This window comes from Episyrphus balteatus, chromosome 4 (genome assembly GCF_945859705.1).
Source record: "Episyrphus balteatus chromosome 4, idEpiBalt1.1, whole genome shotgun sequence".
NCBI lineage: Eukaryota > Metazoa > Arthropoda > Insecta > Diptera > Syrphidae > Episyrphus > Episyrphus balteatus.
Genome location: NC_079137.1, coordinates 9576406 through 9586412, shown reverse-complemented (window position 1 = coordinate 9586412; position 10007 = coordinate 9576406).

Here is a 10007-nt window from a genome sequence, read left to right as displayed (position 1 = left end):
AATATTTAACAACCAACAACAACAAGTTATATAATAAAACTTTGCTAAAAATAATAAACTAACAAACAAAAAAAAAACAATAGTTTGTATTATAATTAAAATTATTAAAAAAAATATATATATATAAAATTTTGCTGTGATGTATGTTATATATAAATTAACAATTAAAAATTACAAAAAACAAAAAAAATATATATTTAAATTCTTGACAAACTTTTTCTTACTAACTTTTTTTTTAGAATTTTGTTCGTTCTATGTTTTTTTTTTGTTTGTTTCATATTTTCTTGTTTCCTTGTGGTCTCAGTATTTTTAGAGAATATTTTACATAAGTGATTTTGTTTCACTAATATTTTGTATAAATTGATTTAATGGGTTTTATAGACAGATTTATTGCCAAGCACCTGTCGTGTCTAGATGAGAAACTTTTTTTTTCCAAACGGAAACGATTACGAAAAAAACATGCAATCTTTATGAAGTGCTTTAAAAATATGTATCAGAAGTAGCAATTCGTTTTTATTTCCTCCAACTTTCAGTTATATGTGCCCTTTTTACGAAAAGAGGATTATTTGAAAATAGGGAACACATAAAATAAAACTTTATTTGAAAGTTTGTCTCGTTAATAAATTTTGGGGTTGACATTTTATTGAATTGTGATTTTCTCCCTGAAAACTTTTCGCCGAAATTTTAAAACCGATTCAGTTTTCCATCTGAATTAGATGTCTTGACCTATGTCGATATTTTTGAATGGGTCGAAGTTCCTATAAAGCCCGTTAAGCTCATTGTTGAATCTTCTTCTCCATTATTTACCGATGCTTTACAGTAGATCAAACGTTATTCAAGAAATCTTGCTATAAAATCAAACCAAGAAGTTATCATGTTGATAATAATCATGTTATTGATTCTTATACAAGATTATTTCATCGAGAAAAGGAAAGATAAGATTTTATCAGTTGTCATCGTTTTATTTTTGCACTGATACGATTTTGCAATGTGGGTTTCAGACTCTTTGACTACTTCGAAATTATTATTGCTGTAGATGAAGATGCTTTTGTTGAAGTCGATGATTTTGGAAATCTCTTTCCACTAATGTTTTTTTGATCAAATTATCGGCTAATAAATGTGTGCCTAGACAGCTACCTTTGCTCTTAAGACTCTTTAAATAACGTGATGAAGTTGAACGAACTTTTGAAAATAAGTTTTTAAGTTGTGCACAATTGCTTTAAGGAAGACATTAACGAGAAACGAGGACTTTGACTATGTAGTGAACGAGTTTGGCAGAGAAGTCGAAATTTTATATGGTTTCAACCTATCACAGGCTTTAAAGTAAAAAAACATTCGTTTTGGAATCCTTCAAAGAGTTTATCTGAATGTGATAACTTGAAACTTTACTGACAGGAGAGAAATTTTGAAGGCCAATTTCAATTTTTACGCAGTTTTGGTAGGTCTCATATTTCAGAAGTTAGGCCAGAGCAGAGTCACCATTCTTATGCATGTAGCTCACATTCATCAGCCATACTTGTTTCCTACCAAATGGAGGTGGTGAATGCTCCTGACCAAGTCTTAACAGACTTTAGCCCGATTCCCCCCGCCATTGTCGCAACTTATAATCTCAAAGCAATCTTAACAAAGGATACATTCTTTTTGTCACTCTCACAAGTTGTGGCTGTGGAGGAGAATTTTAGTGTTAAGTTTGGTTATCGGTGTTGAACTTCTTGTTGGTAAATATTTTGGCAATTGCTATGAAAGTATAATAAATTGTTCTAGTAAGAGCAGATTGTAGGCTTTTATCACCTTTTAGCAACTAAAAAATATTATTCTTTTAGAACCTTTAGAACAGACTGCGTATTTCTAATTCTCATCAGTAAACAAATAGGCTTCGATTTATTTTTGTGGTTGTTGTATCGGATAATAAATTTATATTGATTGATAGCTAAAGTTCTTAAATTTCACCTCGAATTTGTATAAGTGTCGTTTGAATTTTTCTGCAAGTAAAAAAAAAAACAGCAAATCGTCAAAAAAGAAAATTCTCAATAATGCTTAGCTTATTCACTCCTATTGTGATTTTCATGTGGAAAATTTTTCACCCGAAATAGTTTTTATTCGTCTGAAATTTTAAAAGCTATAGCGAGTTTTACCCGATATTCTGTTAAGTTGTTTTTTGTTCGCCATTAGTATTTTAAAAAAGTTTAGAAAGGAAGGAAAAGTGAAATTCAACTTTTCCGGGTGAAATCTTGTTCATGTGAAAAGCACAGCAGGGCTGACTAATTAATCAACGATGTGTTTTTTTTTCCTGTTGTATCTGTGTTAAAACTTTATTTGACTTACGTATTTTCACTGTGTGATGGTGTTGGAGTATCTATTCCTTATTTTGCATGCAAGTATTTGAATAAAATTATAAAAATTAAAAAAAAAATAGTTTTTAGATTTTTGTTTGCTATTTTCATTTTTGGAAAAAATAAAAAAAAAAAACATACTTTCCTTTTTTAGTTCCTTTAAAAACAAATATATAAATAAAACGAACTTTCTATCTCACTCGATCTTTTTTATACTTAGAACAAAAATTAAAAAAAAAAATAAGTAATACATAAATGTCTCTTCCATTCCAAAAGCAAAAATACACAATTAATAAATTTAAACAAAAAAAAAAAAAAAAAATTGAAAAAATGTAGGAAAATGTATTATGTATACTACTAAAAATATCTTTAAAAAAAATACACAAAAAAAGGATTGTAAAAAAAAAGTAAGTGATGATTTTTTTTAGTTGAATGATTTATTATAAAAATGACTTCCTTGTGGTTTTTGCTTTTTAGCTGTTTTTTATTAATTTAGAATTTAAAAAATTATATACCTAAATTAGTTGTTTTTTTTTTCCTTTCATTAGGTATTATTCTTATATTTAAAAAAAAAATCATTGTTTTTTCCTTAAACAATAATAATTATAAAAATATTGTTATTATTGTTTTGTATGTTATGGGTTTTTTCTATATATTGTGTTTTTTTTTATATGTATACATATAATTATACAAAAAAAATGTATCTAGCTTTTTTTTCAACAAATAAATTTTTTTAATTAAAAAAAAAAATAAAGAATTGAAGTAAAAACATACATAAAACAAAATACAGAAGATAAAGCAAAAGTTTATTAAAAATAAAACAAAAATAAAAAATGAAATACATTTTAGACTTCTGCATGGAGTGAATTATTATACATATATAAATGAAGAAACGACAAAAAAATATTTTGTAATAAAAATAATTAACAATAAAGCTCTTATGAAAAAAAAAAAAAAATAAAATAATTGCCTTTTTTTTACACGACCACGGCAAAGCTAAAAGGAGGATTATGTGCTAATATGTTTTCTTGTCTTAGTCTTCGTCTAAAATTAGTTTTCAAAACGAAAAAAAACAACAAGAATATCTTTTAAATAAGCAATTTATAATTTATTTATTTATTAATGCATCGAAAATAAATTTTTAATTAAACTTTCAATATTACAACTATACAAGTAAATTATTTATCCATTACCACCCGACGAAAATTTTGCCGTCCATTTTTCCACGTGAAAATACAAATTTCTCCAATAAAACACAAAGTAGCAATCATGAACAAAAATCCCATTACCATCCAAATTAACTTCAAATCTTCAACTTTTATCGGCTGTAACTTCGGATCCATACCAAAACTAAGCTTTTTAACTTTTCCCACAGCCAATGATTCATAAAAAGATCTCTTCTTCCAAAACTCCAACAATCCACTTGATTGTATTTCCAAGGTATGAAAATTTAATAAATTTTTATAAATTGAATTTTCATTAATAAAAATACCCGAAATCAAATCATTGAACAAACACATATCTTCTGACCAACGAAATAGCTTTTGATTAAAAAATTTTTGTTGATTTTCATAATTCATCCAACTGATGCTTGTTACTGTGAAGGCATAGTTAGTATTTAGTGTGTCTCTGAATTTTTTCACTTTTGCAAAATTAGTTTCGCCTTGAAATAAATTCGAATATTTCTTCATGAATAATGGTTTCAATTTGTATAACATTTCATCAATTTCATGTTGAATTGCGAAAATTTTTAATCCTGATGATTTCAGGTCCTCGAAAGATTTGATGACTTTTTCTCTTGGTCGATGGGTCATGAAGGATTGAAGAAATGCATCATATGAAGTTACTATCATGATTCCCAGTAAAAATATTAGCAAATAAATGTTTTTTGTTGCAAAAGAAGCCCTTGATTCTTCTATTATTGGCTTACCGAGTATTCCACGAAAACAATCTATATTAAAAAAGAAGTTACGTATGCAAAGAGACCGATTGGATAGTAAAAATGAAGCAGCTATTTCCAACGAAACAGATAGTAATACGAAAAGCACAATTAATATGAAAAAAGCATTCCATTTAAATACAAATGCAAAAACTTTATGTGTGGGAATATTTGGCTCCACAGGTACCATTAAGCCCCAACTATACACGTGAAATGGGTATGTAAACCAGTAATTTGGATATAGCTGAAGCATAATAGATGCCCCAGATAATTCAATGGTTCCATTGAAAACACGTTCGTAAATGTCAAATGTCGAAAGTGAAGCATCTAGATTTGAAATATCCATTCTGGCATTGTGCTTCTTAGCAAAAGTATGCAATAAATGTCCAACATAACCACCAAATTTAATATCACCATTTGGCCTTTTTGAAATTATCACTCCAGATTCTGCTGGTCCAAATCGAATTGGCAATGTAATGCCTTGAAGGTCTCGCATTCGATCTTTAAAAATTACCGAATTAGACCTGTTCCAGATAGATTCTTCAATTTTAAAACTTCCGAAATTGCTATAGCTATAAAAAGTCGAAGAATTCCAGAAGTCTTGAAAAACTGCTATTACATTGACCATTCTATATTCCCAGCAGGAATTGAAAACCCTCTTCAGTTCGGAATCATTTCTTGAAGAATTCTTCAACACGAAAAACGTTTTACAAAATCGAAGGTGTTGAAGGTATTCCGAAAGTTTTTGAAATAATAACTCACTTGAATCAAATTGAACAATGGTTAGAATGTTTTCATTGAAATCTCCTCTCAAGTAAAATGAAGAAGTTTCAGTTGATAAAATCACTGGAGTACCAAGTAAAGTTGTAATTTCGCTAATGAATTTGTCATCAAAAGAAGGTTCTTTCACTGATCTCAAAAGAAAAACACTTTTAAATTGCTCAACTTTGTTAACATCTTCGATGAATCTCAAAATATTTGAGAAAAATCTGGCTTCTGTTGTGCAAAATTCAGAAGCTAGCACAACGAAGAAGGCAGCTAGAATTGCCGCAGTTAAATTCATGACTGAAACCTTTTTGCAATATCGAATTGAATTATCAAGAATGGACGAAATATTTATCGGTTGACTCCAGTCATTTTCTCAAACTCTAAAGTGTCCTCTTTTGCGTTAAAAGTATTTTAAGGGCTATGTATATTATTCCAAGGGCAGGTATTAATATCTTTCTTCTTCGGCATGCCTATTTTTGGTGCATTTTCTATCGCGGACTCTGATGGTTTTTTTACTTCTACGGAAAATTTTATTTTTTACCAATTGAGAAGGCTTGAATATGTTTAATATACGAAGCTCCGTTAAATAGAAATACATAGATGAAAGTTCCTCAATTCGACCGTCAAACGTTAAACGTATCCTGTCATGTATTTAAAAATAATAAATTGTCAAAGCAAATAATTATCACATTTATTATTTATTTTTACGTTGAAAATAGGTACAATGTAATTGAGTATGGGAATATAATATGAAGTGTTTCTTTTTATAGTTTTTGTTAATTATTTCTAAGCAACAATAAAAACTCATGTATAATCGGAAAAACATGGTGAAATTTATGTTTTGCTGATGGTTGAAGATAACACCAAACGCAGTGTGTACAGGGTGTTTATTAAAGGACGTTTTGTGTGAAACATAAATCGATGCAACATTTTAGTCAATCATTTACCGGTTCATTACAGTGTATTGGCGCTGGTAAAACCAGGGAAACTAGGGCAACTTGATGCTACTAATTCTTAAGTGATTACCCTAAAGCCAAAAACGAATCGATGATTAGATTCTGTATACCTTTTTGGCCAGTATTCTGACAGAGCTTAAAACTTACGAGTGGGTGTGAATGGGCGTCTGCACTATTTATATTTATAAAGCAGCAGTAATGTGCAGAATAATCTGAGTGGACAAATTTTTCTGATTATATGATATTTCACAGAAATAGTCTCGACCACTCTTAAGTTTATATTGGCTAACTCCGAAAAGACTCCGAAAAAAAAAAAAAAAGTTCTTTGTTCTAAATCGCTAAATACTAAACCGTAATTGATTTCAAAACACCCTGTTTATAATTTGACACCATTAATTACAAAATCAAGCACTTCCATAAAATGACAAATTGATTTAAATCAATTCAATCAGTCATGATTTACCCTATCATACGTCTGGTTCCTTTCGTTGCAGCACTTCTTGCTGTAAAATCTATGCCAACAGAAGCTAAATTCAACATAATGTTTTTGAATTTCATCGAACAACTAATCAAAATCGAGCAATTTAAAAACGTTTTTCTTTTGAAATCAAGCAAAGAACCTTCTTTTGATGATAAATTCATATGCGACCTTACAACTTTACTTGGTACTCCAGTGATTTTATCAACCGAGACTACATCATTTTACTTGAAAAGCGAATTCAATGAAAACTTTCTTACAATTGTTCAAATCGATTCCAGTGAGTTATTACTTCAGAGACTTTCGGAGTATCTTCAACACCTTCGATTTTGTAAAACAATTTTCGTGCTGAAGAGTTTTTCAAGAAATGATTCCGAACTGAGGAGTGTTTTCAATTTCTGCTGGAAAAATAGAATGATTAATGTTGTAGCAGTTTTTCAAAATTTCGGGACTACTTTGACATACTACAGTTTTAGCAACTTTGGAAATTTCAAAATTGAAGAATCCATCTGGTACAAGGGTGATTCGGACATTTTTAAAAATCGAATGCGAGACCTTCAAGGCATAACATTGCCAATTCGATTTGGACCAGCAGAATCTGGAGTGATAATTTCAAAAAGGCCAAATGGTGATATTAAATTTGGTGGTTATGTTGGACATTTATTGCATGCTTTTGCTAAAAAGCACAATGCCAGAATGGATATTTCAAATTTAGATTTATCACTTTCCACAATTGATATTTATGAACGTGTTTTTAATGGAACCATTGAAATATCTGGTGCATCTATTTTCCTTCAGCTACATCCAAATCACTGGTTTACATACCCATTTCACGTGTATAGTTGGGGCGTGATGGTACCTGTGGAACCAAATATTCCCACATATAAAGTTTTTGCATTTGTATTTAAATGGAATGCTTTTTTCATATTAATTGTGCTTTTCGTATTACTATCTGTTTCGCTGGAAATAGCTGCTTCATTTTTACTATCCAATCGGTCTTTCTGCATACGAAATTTCTTCTTTAATATTGATTGTTTTCGTGGAATACTCGGTAAGCCAATCACAGAAAATTCAAGAGCTTCTTTTGCAACAAAAAACATCTATTTGCTGATATTTATACTTGGAATCATGATAGTAACTTCATATGATGCATTTCTTCAATCCTTCATGACACATCGACCAAGAGAAAAAGTCATAAAATCTTTCGAGGACCTGAAATCATCAGGATTAAAAATTTTCGCAATTCAACATGAAATTGATGAAATGTTATACAAAATGAAACCATTATTCATGAAGAAATATTCGAATTTATTTCAAGGCGAAACTAATTTTGCAAAAGTGAAAAAATTCCGTGACACTCTAAATACGAACTATGCCTTCACAGTAACAAGCATCAGTTGGATGAATTATGAAAATCAACAAAAATTTTTTAATCAAAAGCTATTTCGTTGGTCAGAAGAATTGTGTTTGTTCAATGATTTGATTTCGGGTATTTTTATTAATGAAAATTCAATTTATAAAAATTCATTAAATTTTCATACCTTGGAAATACAATCAAGTGGATTGTTGGAGTTTTGGAAGAAGAGATCTTTTTATGAATCATTGGCTGTGGGAAAAGTTAAAAAGCTTAGTTTTGGAATGGATCCGAAGTTACAGCCGATAAAAGTTGAAGATTTGAAATGGATTTGGATAGTAATGGGATTTTTGATGATGGTCGCTACTTTGTGTTTTATTGGAGAAATTTGTATTTTGAAGTGGAAAAATGGACGAAAAATTTTTTGTCGTTTGGTAAAGGATAAATAATTGTATAGTTGTAATATTGAAAGTTTGTTTAACAAATTATTTTCGAAGAATTCATAAATAAATTATAAAATATTGTATGTTTAAGAGATGTTCCTGAATTTGCTTCGTTTTTAAAACCAATTTTAGATAAAGACTTAGGCCCAATTTTTCAATGGCTGTGTCTTGACTTGAAAGAGTGAGTTTTTTGTTTTGTTATTTTTCATTATTTTAGATGATTTACTTTTAAATTAAATATCTACAATGTACATCAAGGGCAAACGCAGTAGAGGGGATTTGGGGGTTGAACCCCACAATCCACACAAATTAAATCAATGAATATTAAATTGGTTTAAAAGCAAAATTTTCCGAAGAATTAAAAGTCCATCAGGGTCCGAAAGATAGGCATTCCGAAGAAATGCGATAATAATACCTGCCCTTGGAAAATATCCCTTAAAACACTATTAAGGTAGTAGGTACTGTAGTTTGAAACAAACGACCATTAATATATACAACCATTCTAGAAAACTAAGCTTGATATTGAAATAAGTTATCAGTTATGAGTTTACATGCGGCAGTTCTTGCTGCCTTCGTTGCAGTGCTTGCTGCTGAATATTTGACAACTGAAATTAGATTGAATTCAAAGTTTTTGAAATTCATCGAGGATATTAACAAAATTGAGCAATTTGAAAGTGTATTTCTTTTGAGATCAACGAAAGAACCTTCTTTTGATGACAAATTTATACTAGATCTGTCAAGTTCACTTTATATTCCAGTGATTTTATCAACTGAGACTTCATCATTTTACTTAAAAAGAGACTTCAATGAAAATATTCTTACAATTGTTCAATTTGATTCAAGTGAGTTAATACTTCAGAAACTTTCGGAATACCTTCAACACCTTCGATTTTGTAAGACGATTATCGTGATAAAGAGTTCTTTAAAAAATGATTTCGATCTGAAGAGGGTTTTTAATTTCTGCTGGAAGCATCGAATGATCAATGTGATTGCAGTTTTTCAAGACTTCTGGAATTCCTCGACTTTCTACAGTTACACAAATTTCGGATATCTTAAAATTGAAGAATTAACCTGGAGCAAAAAGAAAAATATGGTTATTTTTCCAGATCGAATGAGGAACCTTCAGGGTAAAAGGTTATCAGTTTTTTTTGAAACAGGGCAAACGGGATTGATCATCTCAGAAAAATAAAATAATTGGTGGTTTTCTGGGAAATATTTTCAAATCTCTTGCAAAGAAGAAGAATGCCAGATTGGACATTTCGTTTTCAGCGAATAGCATCGAAAATGTACTCAATGAAACAATTGACATTCAAGGTGGTGTTATGATGTATAAGCCGGACCACGATAAATGGTATTCATATCCTATTGCAGTGTTTGATTGGAGTGTGATGCTGCCTGTAGAACCTAAAATTCCTATTTATAAAGTGTTTGTATATGTTTTTAATTGGGAGACTTTTGTAATATCAATTGTGGTTCTTATTTTGCTGTCTTTATCTCTAGCAGCTGCTACAAGGTTCGCAGGATCAAGTTGTGACCTTTTCTTTAACATTGATTGTTTTCGTGGAATGTTTGGTCAGTCTTTCTCTCAAACACCTCAAGCTTCTTGCACTACAAAAATCATCTATTTGTTGATGTTTTTACTTGGAATCATGATGGTTACTTCATACGATGCATTTCTGCAGTCCTTCATGACATAGCCGTATTTAGGGGGGGTTTTTGGGGGTTTAACCCCCCCC